Source organism: Dermacentor silvarum, chromosome 1, assembly GCF_013339745.2.
Source record: "Dermacentor silvarum isolate Dsil-2018 chromosome 1, BIME_Dsil_1.4, whole genome shotgun sequence".
NCBI lineage: Eukaryota > Metazoa > Arthropoda > Arachnida > Ixodida > Ixodidae > Dermacentor > Dermacentor silvarum.
The window spans coordinates 349,059,041-349,074,816 of NC_051154.1; the positions used below are offsets into that span (position 1 = coordinate 349,059,041).

Genomic DNA, 15,776 nt, shown 5'->3' on the forward strand with positions numbered 1-15,776 from the left:
GGAACGCCACGGCAATGTGTAGTGGTCAGCAGTCGGACCATCTTCTGTGCGTACAAACAGGACCTTTGTGTCAAGTAGCTTTGGATCCATCGAAATACTCGCCCTCCTAGTTCCAATGTCAAAAGTGCGTCTAGGATGGCTTGATGGGAAACGTTGTCGTATGCGCCTTTCACGTCAAGAAAGAGTGCTACTGATAATCGTTTTCAAGACTTTTTGCTGCTCAACAGATGACACTAGATTGACCACATTGTCAATCGATTAACGGCCTCGTCGAAATCCCGCCATAGAGTCAGGGTAAATATTGTGGACTACTCTAAAGGAAGTTTCTGCCTAGGCAACGATCTCGCCAGGAGCGATTTCTATCATCCCTAAAGCTCTTGCAAGCGATCTCACACAGACAACGCTCTTGCGGCCCCTAGAAATGTGCGGCCCAATTGAAGAACTGTTCCAGGCGCTTGACTAACGGCGCTTGCTGTTATACACCTCGGCGAGAGTTGTTCTGAAATCGATATATCACTGTGTACTTCAATAAATATATTTCTGTTGGAGCCAGTTTTTTTTTTTCAAAGCGCTTTAGTGGAACCCGTCTGGACGCAATGCTGTATTCAGTGTTCTGCTTCTAATTGAATATCATTTTTAGAGACCCACATTCTTCCTAAGTACTGTAGCTTGTACCATCCGTAACCACAGTAGTCTACTGACTGCCATATTCAAACGCACATTTCGGTTCTTTAGTAAAGCGGCCAATATCGCTTCGGGTTATGGTTACAGCGTTGTGAATTGAACTTCAATTTCATAGTATACGTTTCCATGACAGAGTTGTAAATGAGAGTCGTGTTTAAAGCACCTGCGCACACTTACAAATATCGCAAAATTCATCAGCTATTCTTTCTCCCACTTTGTTCACTAAAACCACAGTCGCTAATCTCTTTTCCTATTCGTCAGGACCACAAAAGGACCTTAGAAAATTCCCGAAGTTCGACAGGGTAGTTCTAAGAGTTAGCACGGAGCAGAACCTACTCCATCGCTTTCTCCCTATAGCTTCTGCTGTTCGCGCCGCGTCTTAATGTTTTAATGCGGTACACATTTTAAGGATACTTTAGGCACTTTCCGGTGTCCATATATCTATCCATCTGTGTCTCTAACTGTTTCGACCAGCCGCCGGCGTCTGCAACCGACATCTCAGCGTAATTTATGCCAGTCATGCGTGACAACTCGGAGGGCGTAACGTTTCTGCATTAAAGAAAGAAAAAGACAACCATTTCATCGCCTTTTCTTTCTTTGACATGATGAATAGAAGTCTGAACTATTAGTACAATCTGGCATCCTCGCGCTAATCGCGCAATGCAGGTGAGAACCATGCGATCTTAATTCGCTGCTACCCAGCCTGCAGCAGCAGGCACGGATCGCTTGGCGGGCGCGTACTGGCAGACAAAAATATGCTGGACGGTAGCCAGCTGCCGACTACGATGGCTGATCTTCGCCTGGGGCACCGCCTGCAGAGCCCAGGCTCCCCAGGAATCCACTCTGGTAGAACGACGACGTGCCCGCTGTCGAGTCGTCGTCTTCGTCGTTCAGAAGTGTCGAAGATACCTGGTTGTGAAGCATTATTCGGGCATATGACGTTTTAGCCTGTTTGAATGCGCGCGCTGCCGTTAACAGAGTGGTAGGCAAGGCGTTTTCTTAGTTCGCACAACGCAGTGACTGTTGAAGAGGACCGGTGAACCGGTGCACGTTGTAGGGCCGCACAGCCGAGCGAGCCGACGCCGTGGCTGTGACAGTGGCCGTCGGCCTAGGGAGCGGCATTCTCTGAGCAGCACCCGAACCGCTGCCACGGGAAGCGCTGGTCCCACGGCGTTCGTTCCTTTGCGACGGTGGTGGTGGTGGATGCTGGAACTCCGGGAAACCTCGATCTTGGGCCACGGCTGTGGAAATGCTCGGCTGCTGCTCCTGGTCCCCGGAACTGCCATTCTTGGGCTTGCTAACAACCGCCTTGCCCTGCGCTCCTGCGCCTTGTGCCGGTGGGCCTCACGTGGGTTGTAGACGTAGTCCGGGTGATTTCTTCGGTGTACGATGGCAGCTTCGGCCACCTTGCGCTGGTACGGCTCCTTGACGCCGCCGCTGAGAGAACGCCACAGCTTGCGCAGGCGGCTGCTCACGCGCTGGTTGTTCTCGTTTGGGTTCTCATCGGCCACCGATCGCCTCTTTTCCTCCGCGAACAGCATGAAGGCGCTTCGAGGTCGCGGAATGCTCGACCGCAGCTGGTAGCTGTGCTGAACCTCACTGCTCATCGATGAACCCGCCACGCCGCGAAGAGAGGCCAGTGAAGGCACCGCCGTCGCCGATTCTGCTGCTGCCTTGACAGAGGCGCGGAATGCTTGGCAGCTCCTCTGCTGAAGCGAAGCGACGGCGATGGCTGACTTTCAACCGCGAAGTCGTCGAGCAGCGCCAGGGTGTCCGAGATATAGACATCGTGAGACCGCCGTGGTCGATGATGATGATGATCCACAGACAAATGGCACATACCCACCGTGGGGGATCGGCCAAGAATTGGGCGGTTTGGCGAGAAAATGGATTTAAAGAAAATTAGAAAAAGATAAAAAGAAGAAAAAGGAAGAGAATTCTGCTTGGTCTCAATTACTATTATAATTGACTATTTTAGGAAGGCAGTCGTTCGAATTATGATAACGTTTGCATTGCCGTGCAAACATTCTGGTGGCTGTACCCTAATGTGGAAGCTCCAAACGAAAGCAAGACGGTAGCGTTCATACTGTAGGCAAGTTTGTTACAGGGTCCTCAAGCACCCTTTTCCTACTGAGGAGAATCGTCGGCAAGCAAGGAGAACATGATCATAGTTTCTGGTTCGCCGCACTGTATACACAATGGAGATGCCGCCAAACCAGCCCTGTGTGTATAGAAATTTAGTGTCGGGGTGCGGCAACGTATCCTGGTTAGTGTAATCTCTAATTTTCGTGTTGGGCAGAATTTACGATTCCAAGGGAATAGTAGATGGTGGTAGTCAGAATGCGAAGCCATACTAGAATTATATATCTATTCATCATTGTTAATCTCCTAAACCTAGGCGGCAGTGATATAGGCCGGTTGGGGGGAACGGCAGGTACTAAAGGACCCCCTAGGGAAGCCTTCGCTAATGAATCTGCACACTCATTCAAAGGCAAACCTTTGTGCCCGGGCACCCAAATTAAGCGAAGTAAACTCAATGAGACGGAGCTAACAGATGTAACGCTTGCAAATTTTTGAGTCACTACGCGTTGTAAGCGACGAACATAGAGAGAGTGAGTCGGTGATAATAGCAACTGATGAATGAGAGGGGTTCAACTTCCGTAATGCTAAAACCACAGCTAAGAATTCCGCTGTGTAGATAGGAGTAAACTCTGGAAGTCTAATCGAATAGGACCAATCTAGCGAATGAGAAAAAATTCCTACGCCTGCCTTTTCGTGGTTCTGTGGTCGAACGACGAGCTTCTTCTTCTTCTTCATAGCTCGCAGCTCGTGCCCTCTCGTGGCACGCGAGTACACGAGTGCACAAAGCTAATGAATTTAGACGGTCAATTCCACTTGAAAATTTGATAAAGATGAATTCGCGCGCTTCCGTTATGACACGGAAAAACACTGCGTAATAGGTACGAATTTCAATATTCCTGAATCGGACGTTTTCAAGAGCGCTCTACAATTTCCTCGAGGTAAGTGGTTGTTCTTAAATATATGACTTGCTGAGTTGAATATTTATTCTAGAATAATAATCCAACTGAAGCAAATATAAGAAATTTTGTGATTTGGCCCATAAAGGGGCCGACAGCATGAACAATCCTCTAACAGCCGTGGTTACTCAGGGGCTGAGGTGTTGGGCTGCTAAGCACGAGGTCGCGGGATCGAATCCCGGCCACGGCGGCCGCATTTCGACTGGGGCGAAATACGAACACACCCGTGTACTTAGATTTAGGTGCACGTTAAAGAACCCCAGGTGGTCCAAATCATTCCGGAGTCCTCACGACGGCGTGCCTATTAATCAGATCATGGTTTTGGCATGTAAAAACCTGTAAGTGTATTTTTTTAATGATCAATCGTCGAAAATTTGATCTGAGGGTAAAGCGCTTCAGCTATTATACGTGAGTCATCCAAGGTTTCAGAGTAATCGCGTCTCGCTCATTTGCCGAGAAGCAGGTAATCTCTAGGCTGCAAAAAGCGTTGCAGAACAGGAACACATTTATAGCACTTAATACTGCTTCATAAAAGCTTCGCTTCAAATAGGTTCTAAAATGAGCGCGGAATCTCCATAATATCTTCCTTTTTTCTCTACTTTCAACCAAGAATGCCGTGTAACTTTGCCAGTCTCGTACTCCAGCCGCGCGTCGTCTTCGTCTTCGACGAATTTCGTAGGTGCACTCTGGTCTACGATGCAAATCTGGTCTACGATGCTGCACATGTGGTGAGGGTCACTCTAACAGTGATTGTACATCCCAAGATCAGAAGTGTTGCCTTTGTGATGGATCTCACCCTGCTGACTATTCAGACTGTCCAGCTCGAGTAGAAGAAACGCAGGTGTTGGAAATAATTGATAAAAGGAGGTGTTCTAGGAGAGAAGCTATTGCCACTATTAAGGAGAGGACTCACGGGTATGCTGGTGTTACTGCTCGTCATCCTTCTTTCACAGACGCGACTCTTACGCAGGCAATTAACGCCGCAGTTGAAAAAGCAATGGCCAACGCAATGGAGCGATTAGTAGTCAGCATCTCTGAATGCATATCTCAGGTAGTCAATACCCAGATCGCTAATATTCTGCAGTTAACAACAGCAATGACTCCTGACACCTCTAAACTTCCACCTATTAGAGAAACGAGAGATATTAATAACGTTGGCGCTCTTCCCTCTGAAAACAGCCATGAAAACTCTGCATCTTCCTCGAAACCTGACCAACCTACTCTTGACTTGCACGTCTCCACAGACGTTGACCTGGATGCACGGGCTCAAAAACGCAGCCGTCCCCGTTGAACCGAGCTTCTTCTATGTCCCCTCAGAACAAGTCCAAAAAGTCTCCGCCCAGTACAGTTCTCAAGGAGAACATTTTGGAGAAGGTTGTTGCTTCTGCAATACTATCTTCAAAATAGGATCCTTGAGAGTATTACAGTGGAACTGTCGTTCGATATTGCTGCTTATACAGATTTAGATTGTCTTACCGTTCAGTTAAATCCTGATATTATCTTGTTGCAAGAAACTTGGCTTACACCAGATAGAAATTTTCATTAAAAAAATTATCGTTCATTCCGATTAGATCGATCTTCGAGAGGAGGTGGTTTATTGACACTGATATCTTCCAAAATTTGCCATAAGGCGAAGATAGCTCTAAAGCTACTGTCCTCCGAGTACGAAATACTAGTGTTAGACATAAGCCTTCCATCCTGTCGGCCATTCTTATAGCCAATGCATATTTTCCCTCAGGTGTTCAGGACACGCGCCCTTTGGATACTATCATTACTACTTGCGGAAAAGATGTTTACTAGCTGGGGACTTTAACTCCCACCATATTACATGGGGATTAAAAACAGATCAGAGTGGCAATCGCTTATGAACTGGTCCCAGGACAATAATCTTACGTGCGCAAAATTCCGGACGACCTACTTTCGTCAGAGGTCAGGCTGCTTCTGCCTTAGACTTGACTTTTGCAAGCTCAAGCATTTCCCTGGCCACCTGGTCGACTGTTGATCATGCCACAAATAGCGACCACATACCGATCATTTTTGATATTTTACGTCCAGTTACCTCCTGCCTTTCTAATGCGCGTACTTTCATAAACTACAGTAATTTCAAAATTCCTTGCGATCCGCATTGACTTCTCTGACTGATGTTAATCTCAAATCGAAAGCACTGAGCATTTGTTCTGTTTTAAAAGATTCGCGGGAAAAATCTCAATTTGTTATACAATCAGTTAAAACGAATTCTTCCCCTTGGTGGAATATGACTGTTCGCGTGACTACAGGCGAAGGAAGGCAGCTTGGAAAAAAACTATTACATATCAATGCCCTCAAAACTGGCTGGATTACAAATTCTATGCAGGTACATTTAGACGGACAGTGTTGAAGGCTAAAGATGAGTACGACAACCCAGCATTTTGCATTTCTTTCTAATCAAACAATAAACGCGCGCTGTTTAGGTTTCTACCGCCAAGAAAATGATTCCGCGACCAATAAATGCAGAATCCGCAGTTTTTGTCTCCAGAAGAAATAAAGAATTCGTTGGAGGTAATCGCTAGAGGGCTAGAAAGTCGCTTTTCTGCCCAACAAGCCTTTAGCTCCATCGCTATCCCCCATCTGAGGAAGATTTCACGGAAATTTCGAAGACTGAATTATCAGATGTCTTACAAAACTTTCCTATCAGCGGCTCCGGGCCCCGATGGAATCACTACGACCATGTTAAAAATTTTATATAAAGAATCACAAGAATGTCTATTAGACATAATCAATTATTCCGTCAGAAGGGCATGGGTTCCATTGGAGTGGAAAATTGCCAAGGTCATTCCGTTGCTTAAAAATCCGAGTGACGGCTATATATTAGACAATATAAGGCCAATCGCGTTAACTTCAATTTAGGTAAAATTGATTGAAAGAGTTATCAATATTCGTATCGTAAATTTTCTTAATGAGCGATCGATTCTAAGTCCGAAACAAATTGGTTTCAGATCACAGTGCTCTATATGGCATGGCCCATATTGACCTTGAAAGCCGTATTCAGTTGGCAGGCGCCAAAGACAGTATGCGGCATTAGTCACTCTAGATATCTCAAAAGCATATGACAGTGTTGAACATGTGATATTTATCAATCAGCTTCAAAAGATTAACCTTCCAAAATACCTTCAAGTATGGATTTCAGAATTTTTAAGGAACAGAGAATTTTATTGCTCCCTAAGCGGCATTTCTTCGGCTAGGTACGCGCAGTCAAGAGGCGTTCCACAAGGGGCAGTACTTTCTCCAGTCTTATTTAATATTCTAATGAGTTCCATCCCATGTCATGATGATGTACATACTTATGTGTACGCTGATGACATAGCGTTTTTTTCATCGGCAAATGACATCCAAAAACTTTATCAAGTATTACAGACATACTTGTCTGCTATAGAAAGATGGCTTGATGCGATGCATCTCTGTCTCAACGTAAACAAATGCTCAGTGCTAACGTTTCCATTAACGGACCCCATATATATTTCACTCTCTTATCATCTAAATATTATCCCACAAGTAGAGACAGTCAAGTATCTTGGGGTGATATATGACGGTTCACTGTCATGGAAGGCACACATTGACTATATTGTCAACAAAAGGTATTCGTGCGGTTGGCTTGCTGCGTAGGCTGAGCAATAGTCGATCAGGAATGCGAAGAACAACGCTTTAAACATATACCGCATGTATGTTCGACCGGTATTGGAATTTGATGCGTACTGTACTCTGGAGCTCCTGCATATAAACTTCGCCCCCTTGTTCTTCTGGAGAGGCAGGCCTTGCGACAATGTTTAGGGCTACCTAAATTTGTAGCAAATGAAGTTTTGCATCTGGAAGCTAGGATGCCATCTCTTGTTACGAGGTTTCGATTATTAGCTGTGCAGTCATATTTAAGACTATATGAATCCCCTATAAGGCGTTCACAAACAGTTTTCATCTCCCAGCCGGACGTGTTTTTCGGATTGTACTGGCCGCGATTCCACACACCACAAATTATTTTATTCAAACTCTCCTAGATCAAATAAACATACAAATTCGTGAGGTGAGTCCTGTTGTTTACAACACCAATTCCATTAAAATTCAGTATGATGATATTTTTCCTAAAAATGCAAAGGCATTATCTTACCGCATGCTAAGCTCAATATTAAATGATTACTTTTGCACGTTCCGATCGAGACACGTTATTGCCACTGATGCTTCTCAAAATGAAGAAAAGTGTGGAATTGGAATATTTTCTCCTATTCTTGATTGGTCGTTCTCCATTCGCCTCCCAGACTTCGACCGATCTTTCTAGCGGAATTTTTAGCTGTCGTTCTAGCCCTCCGTAAACTCAATACATCAACATGTTCTACAGTAATCGTGAAGGATTCTTTATCTCTGTGCTCCTCCCTCACAGCGTCCGATAATTCCCAGTTTTGCGAGCTTTCAAATCGTTAGTGCCCCCTCACTTAGCTTTGATTAGATTGGTGTGGGTACCAGGGCATTAGGGCCTATTTCTAAACGAAATAGCAGATTCGTTGGCGAAAAGCGTCCCCTGAATGGCCCGGTAATTCATATCCTACCGATTTCAGCTTCATCATAGGGGCTAGATTTCGGAGAAAAATGATGCTGCGTGAATTTCACGCCCCTTCTTTAACAACTCGTCAGATTTTCAGCACTTGTCGCATTATTGGAATAGCAAACTCTGTCAAACGCGATCACTTGAAGTCGCAATCACTAGACTACGCTGCAGAATTCCATTTTTAAGATTTTACCTACACAGAGCTGGTCTGGTTCCCTCACCTAACTGTCCCTATTGTGGACAACATGAAACATTAGATCACTTTCTCATTGCCTGTCAAAGATATTCTGATTGCGAAAAAGAACCTTAGAAACACCGTTCCGCCTTCTTAGATTAGAATTAATGTTCAAAATTTACTATCATGGGGGCCTCTACCCTTGGGCACAGCGACGGGAATGTTGTCGATGCCATTCAGAATTACATTACAGGGTCAGAAAGATTTAGATGAAAAAATCAGGGCTTAGGGTTCCGAAATATTTTTACAAATTTGATGACTAGCTGTCTACTTTTTTTTAATTCATCATTTACTCCTTATTCTATTCAAGTCATTTGATATATTCTAATTATTCATTCTCAGATGCGTATATATTCCCACATTTATGTTTGTTTTGTTTTATACATCTCCCTTCTGATTGTTATTTCAAACTACCCGGTTCTTGGCCAATCCCCCAGAGTGGGTATGTGCCAGTAACTCCAAGGCTCTACATCTACATCTACACTCGACCTGCCACTCCTCGTGGTGGTTTCCTTCTTCGTATGGTCTCCATGCACTGTGCGCTGTACTCGCGCACATCACCCATCCGGCGCGCAACACTTCGAAGAGATTCGATTTACAAAACAAAAGGCGAGGTGGGAGGCAATACCTCAGCAAAGGGTTGTGTCACTGCACTATACGGACCAACCAAACGATGAAAGTTGGAGATGCTGCAAAAGTCGGCCCATTAATGGGGATCATCCTCTCGCCATTAGTTATTGGAAGCTGAAGAAGAAGAAGGAGAGCAAAAAACAGCGATATCGCCGCTGTGCCAATTCTGCCTAGAAATGGAAACCGTAGAACACTATATTTTAATCTGTCGTCAGTATAAATTACAAACAAAAAGACTTCTTGAAATACCACTTGCTAAATTAGGGTTAATTTAACATCAGAATCAGTACTCACTTTCGGTGCCTCGGTATTGGGCTTTAGCCACAGGGACGTATTTGATGCCGTTTGTGGTTTCATTCAATCAACAAAACGAATAAAATTTTAAATTCCCACTTTTACAATTCTCTGAGAGATATTTCAGTTTTAATTTATGGCATTAGTATTATAAATTATGCAGTTCAGAAAAATTATCTGTCCTGTTGTTCTGATTACTAAAATGCACATTAACTGTAGTTTTCGAATGCATATCTAAAAGTTCAGATGCTCAATTCTTTGGCCAATCCCCCGAAGTGGGTACGAGCCATGTGCTGAGGACATCATCATCATCATCAACAGCACCAACGAGAAAAACCTTGTTAAAAATACTTCAACACTTATTTTTGCTTGCTTTCTGTGCTCAAGGTATTACTTTCGCACCTCTTTATTTTAAAATCGAACGCATCAAGTACCTTTATTTTTCCGCAATGAGCAACCGTCAGCATACGCCATGTTCAATCTTATCGACACAAACATCAACGCTGACCCAGGCTAGTCAGCCATTCCAATTACGTGTCATTAATCCCGATAGAACAGGAACATCAGCATGCCGTACAGGGAACATTACGACACCGTTCCCCGCTACGAGTGTTGTAGACCGCCTGGACATCGACAGGGTGTGTGACGTGGAGAGCCCCGAGGAGACGTGCTTCGCTTTGTGTCAAGTTACGGCACGGAACCGAGTGATGAACGCGCTCGCCTTCGAGCTCAACGATTACAAGGCCGGGTAGCACTGCATCTGCCCTGCACGTCCACCAGTAAAGGGCAGACAGCGAGGATACGTGCTTACCTCGTCCCTACCTCGTCGTGCCCTACCTCGTCGCTTCATGTCGCCACCGCTGCATCCTGGCGGTGGACGTGATATGCGCAACCAGCGCCAACCCTACTGGGGGCACAACCATCTCTTCCCGGCCGTATTGGTTGTATGTCGTCGCCGCGGGCTCATCAAAGACTCCGCTTGCTGAACATCTCCGCAATTTTCAGCGCCACCAGCGCATGCTCAAAAACGAATTAAACATGTGAAACACAGCCCACTGAGGCGTGATGAGAGAATGGTTCAAAGCATCGTCGCTTACGAGTCCTGACACCCATGTCAGGTCCCAATAAATGTGTAATTTCGGAACATTGTTGCAATCTCAATGCTCATACGCGCGATGACTACTCTAAGAAAGTATCTGCATAGCAACAAGTTTGACAGGAGTGATTCTATCATCGCTAAACTCTTGCATCGATCTCACACAGACAACGCTTTTGCGGCCTCTAGAAATGTGCGGGCCGATTGAAGAACTGTTCCAGGCGCTTGACTAACTGCCTCTAGCTCTTATACACATCGGTGAGAGTTGTTCTGAAGTCATATATCATTGTGTACTTGCAAAAGATATATTTCTGTTGGAGCCATGTTTTTTTTTTTTTCAAGGCACTTTTGTGTAACCCGTCTGGACGTACAGCTGTATTCAGTGTTCTGCTGCTAATTGAATATCTTGTAGCTCGTACCATCCGTAACCACAGTAGTCTGACTGCTATATTCAAGCGAACATTTCTGTTCTTCAGTAAAGCGGCCAATATCGCTTTGGGTTATGGTCACAGCGTTGTGAACTGAACTTCAATTTCATAGTATGCGTTTCAGTGACCGAGTTGTAAATGAGAGTCGTGTTTAAAGCACCTGCTGGACGCTGCATAATATCGCAAAATTCATCAGCTATTCTTTCTCCAACTTTTTTCACTAAAACCACAGTCACGAATCTCTTTCCTATGCGTCAAGGTCACAAAAGGACCTTAGAAAATTCCCGAAGTTCGACAGGGTAGTTCTAAGAGTTAGTGCGGAGCAAAACCAACTCCATCGCTTTCTGCCTAGCTTCTGCTGTTCGCGGCGCGTCTTAATGTTTTAATGCGGTACGCATTTTAAGGATACTCTAGGCACTTTCCGGTGTCCATATATCTATCCATCTGTGTCTCTAACTGTTTTCGACCCAGCCGCCGGCGTCTGCAACCGACATCTCAGCGTAATTTATGCAGTCATAGCGTGACACTTGGATAGGGCGTAACCGTATCTGCATTAAAGAAAGAAAAAGACACAAAACCATTTCAGTCGCCTTTTCTTCTTGACATTGATGCATAGAAATGTCTGAAATATTAGTACAATCTGGCATCCTGCGCGCTAAATCGCGGCAATGCAGGTGAGACCACCTGCGAATCTTAATTCGCTGCCTACCCCGCCTGCAGCAGCAGGCCGGATCGCTTTGGCGGGCGCCGTACTGGCAGACAAAATATGCCTGGAAAACCCCGGTGAGCCAGCTGCCGACTACGATGGCTGATCTTCGGCCTGGGGCACCGCCTGCAGAGCCCAGGCTCCCCAGGAATCCACCTTTGGTCGAACGACGGTACGTGCCCGCTGTTCGAGTCGTCGTCTTCGTCGTTCAGAATGTCGAGGATAGCCGGTTGTGAAGCATTATTCGGGCGACATGGCGTTTGTGAAGTTGGTTGAAGGCACGCGCTGCCGTCAACAGAGTGGTGGGCAAAGCGTTTTCTCTGTTCGCCCCACGTAGTGACGGTGGAAGAGGACCGGTGAACCGGTGCACATTGTAGGGCCGCACAGCCGAGCGAGCCGACGCCGTGGCCGTGACAGTGGCCGTCCGCCTAGGCAGCGGCATTCCCTGACCAGAGCGCCCGAAGCGCCGCCACAGGCAGCGCTGGTTCCACGGCATTCGTTCCTTTGCGACGGTGGTGGCGGATGTTGGAACTCCTGGAAACCTCGATCTTGGGCCACGGCTGTGGAAATGCTCGGCTGCTGCTCCTGGTCCCCGGAAAGGCCATTCTTTGGCTTGCTAACAACCGCCTTGGCCCTGCGCTCCTGCCCCTTGTGTTGGTGGGCCTCACGTGGGTTGTAGACGTAGTCCGGGTGATTTCTTCGGTGGACGATGGCAGCTTCGGCCGCCTTGCGTTGGTACGGCTCCTTGACGGCCGCACTGAGAGAACGCCACAGCTCGCCCAGGTGGCTGCTAACGCGCTGGTTGTTCTCGTTCGGGTTCTCAGCAGGCCACCGTCGCCTCTTTTCCTGCGCCCAACATCATGAAGGTGCTTGAGGGGTCGCGGAATGCGCGACCAGCATCTGGTAGCGGTGCTGAACCTCACTGCTCATCGATGAACCCGCCATGCCGCGAAGAGAGGCCAGTGAAGGGACCGCCGTCGCGCTTCTGCGGCTGCCTGTGACAGAAGGCGCGGTATGCTTCACAGGCTCGTGCTGGTGGTCTTCCTCTGAAGCAAAGCCCGACGACGACAATGGCTGACTCTTCTCCGGAGCGGCCTCTGCAGACCACAGGGCGTCCAAAGATGTAGATATCCAGAGATTCGCCGTGGTCGAACGACAGGCTTCTTCTTCTTCATACCTCGTGGCCTATGCCCTCTCGTCGCTCGCGAGGATACGAGTGGAAAAGCAATGAATTTAGTGGTTAAATCCACATAAAATTGAAAAACGACAAATTAGCAATCTTTCTTTATGACGCGGAAAAAAGGATTGTGTAATAGGTACGAATTTAAATATTTCTGAATCGTACGTTTCCAAGAGCGCTCTACAATTTCCTCACTGTTATGTGTTTCCCACTAAATATATGACTTGCTGAATCGATTAATTATTCATGACTAATTAAGCAACTGAAGAAAAATGCAAGAAAATTGTGTTATTTGGCCCATAAGAGGGCTGACGAGGTGATTTTGTCGGTAGTCATTATAATAATAGTAGTAGTAGTAGTAGTAGTGGCAGTACTAGTGGTAGTGGTGGTAGTAGTGGTGGCGGCTGCGGCGGCGGCAGCACAGCAGCGGCAGTAGTAGTAGAAAATGCAAGAAATTAGTAGTAGTAGTAGTAGTAGTGGTGGTAGTAGTTGTAGTAGTAGTGGTGGTAGTAGTGGTAGTAGTAGTAGTAGTAGTAGTACAAGTATAGGTAGCAGTAGTAGTAGTGGTGGTAGTAGTGGTAGTAGTATTCCTAATGTAGTTATATAGTAGCACTCGGACCATTAGAATTTTTCCCTCGGTATGGTAAATGAATTTCACTATTACGTCTCTGAGCGCGCTTACCCGCTGTTCAACGACAATTCAGACAAGGGCATTGTAACTTGCAACAGATGTGTACAATCACTCTCCTTCAATGCTTTTCTTCTAGTCATCAAACTCCCGCTTACGCTGTGGGAGTGTTTAATACGACGCCCGAAATGCTGGCGCCGATAGAAAGGTAAGATAGAGAGAACCCGTACCCATAGTGAAGCAATACAAATACCTGGGTGTATCGAAAAACGAAGCAAGGACATATCTCATCCCTACACCATGATAAGCCAAGAAAGAAGGGGAAGCGGAATTTTTCAATAAGGAAACATAGAGCACTTGAGGGATACAATAAATATAAGGCGGTGCGAGGAATCTGGAAATAATTAACGGGGCCAGCGCTAACGTTCGCAAAAACAGTTCTGTGCCTAAAATTAGACATCGTCTCCGGGTTGTATGTTAACCTAAAGATCGGTAGGCTGGTTTGCTTTGGGGGCCCATGGTAAAAGCACTAACGAGGCAGTGCAGGGCAACAAGGGTTGGGCCTCTTTTGAAGTCAGAAAAGTGCAAATTAAAATTAGTTTTGAAGAAAGAGCCAGGAATATGGAAGAAAGTAAATGGGCGGCTAAAGTTCAGAAGTACCTGTTACTCAAAAGGTAGGACACAGAATGGAGGAAGAGACCGAGAAAATTGGCACATATGCACAGAATAGTTGAAAGGAAATTAGCGAAACAAAGACAGTAAAATAGATCCAAAGGGTGGAAACAAAGAAATGCTACAGAATTATGAGCATTCTTTACCACGGCTTTTACTTCGCTTTTGCTGACATATGTTGCTAGCGTGTGCATGTCTACCCATCGCTTTTTCCGAAACCAAAGAATGCTTACGCATTAGTAGACGATTCTCAGAATTTGTCGAGCATTTTTAAAGCGAAGCTTTTATGTCTAGGCGAAATCGTAATGGCTGGGCGTAATCACCTGTGTACAGAAAACTCTCATCATCAGCATTGACTCGATCGTCGTCGTCTTCTTCCGCAGCTGGCTCTTTGGTGCCCCTTGGGTTGCGCTCGTGCTCGTGCTCGGCACGCGCTCGTGCCACTGCTCCCGCGTTCGTCGTCGTCGTCGTCATCTTCCACAGCTGGCTACGTTGCCGCTCATCATTCCAGCGTAGAATGTCACTTCTCTTCCGTCGTCGTAACAAGGTGGCCGCATTTACGGGGGTATGAGCCATTGCTTAAGCCGATACGAGCCATTCATCGTCTTACGTGACGGACAGATTTAATTTTGAAGCAATTTATTTCGAAGACTCGCAAGCGAAAATGGCGGGCGAACGCTGCTAACCACGCCACTGAGCAAACTCGAGACATCGAACGCAAGCGACAGCGGCGGACTGCGGGCATAACGTCAGTGACGTCATTCTCTCCGTCGCAGCCGAACGCGTGTGTAACCTCATAATTGAGAAATACTTTAATGAACCCTCGGGATTAACCCAGTGATAAACACCGGGGCCGCACCTTTCAGCTTCGCTGGTTGACCATATTCAAGGAGTGGAAGGGCCGACGATCTTTTTTCTATTTTTTAGGTAGGTAGGACATTAGGCAATATGATAACAAGAGCTTGGTGGCACAACCCATCGCGTCGTTCCAAAGGGGACCGTCCTAGCATACATCCATCCATCCATCTTGCGCATCCATGCGCATGAGCGGCGCCTCCTGAATACATACCACGGAGTAAGATAAGACAGGAGCGCCGACTCCGCTCGTCTGGAAGGGACACATTCTGCAACGCCGGCTCCTGCTTCACAGCGTGTTCGCCAGACGGCGCTACGAATGAAGAAAAACTCTGCAGCGGAGAGGAGCAAAGGCGCGGGGGCTCTCTCGCGGCACCTGCTTGCCTATCCGTTTTGTCGTCTGCTCCGCGCACGCCCTGGCGCTCTTGCGGTTCACGGAGTGACGTTAGCAGGAGAAACAAGTCATGTATCATGTTATTTAGTTTATTTTATACAGGCCAAATGCGGGGCATTTGTCAGGTGGCCTACATAGAACTTTACAAGGCACAGGAACAGAAAATAAACAAAGATGGAATGAAAAACTATAGCAATGGTAAGGCGATAAACGGCAGTTCGGGTGGTCTCAAGCAATGAAAGACGACAGCAAAAAGAAGTTTTACGCAAAAGCTGACGTTTATCACTCTTTTTTATCTGAGCACGCATCAAGTGCTAAGATGCTTCGCTTGCTTCTTTGCTTCTCGCGGTGCGTTTCGTGTCG

At 46.4% G+C, this 15,776-nt stretch overlaps 1 long non-coding RNA gene across 1 annotated transcript in view; it reads left to right on the top strand.

Moving 5' to 3' along the window:
* The first annotated feature begins 1,968 nt into the window (after positions 1 to 1,968).
* LOC125942351 (uncharacterized) overlaps positions 1,969 to 15,776 on the top strand; it is a 45,087-nt gene continuing 31,279 nt past the window's right edge. Inside the window, exon 1 of the long non-coding RNA XR_007465028.1 lies at positions 1,969 to 2,165. This is a non-coding gene — a long non-coding RNA (uncharacterized LOC125942351). The remainder of the gene's footprint in view (positions 2,166 to 15,776) is intronic.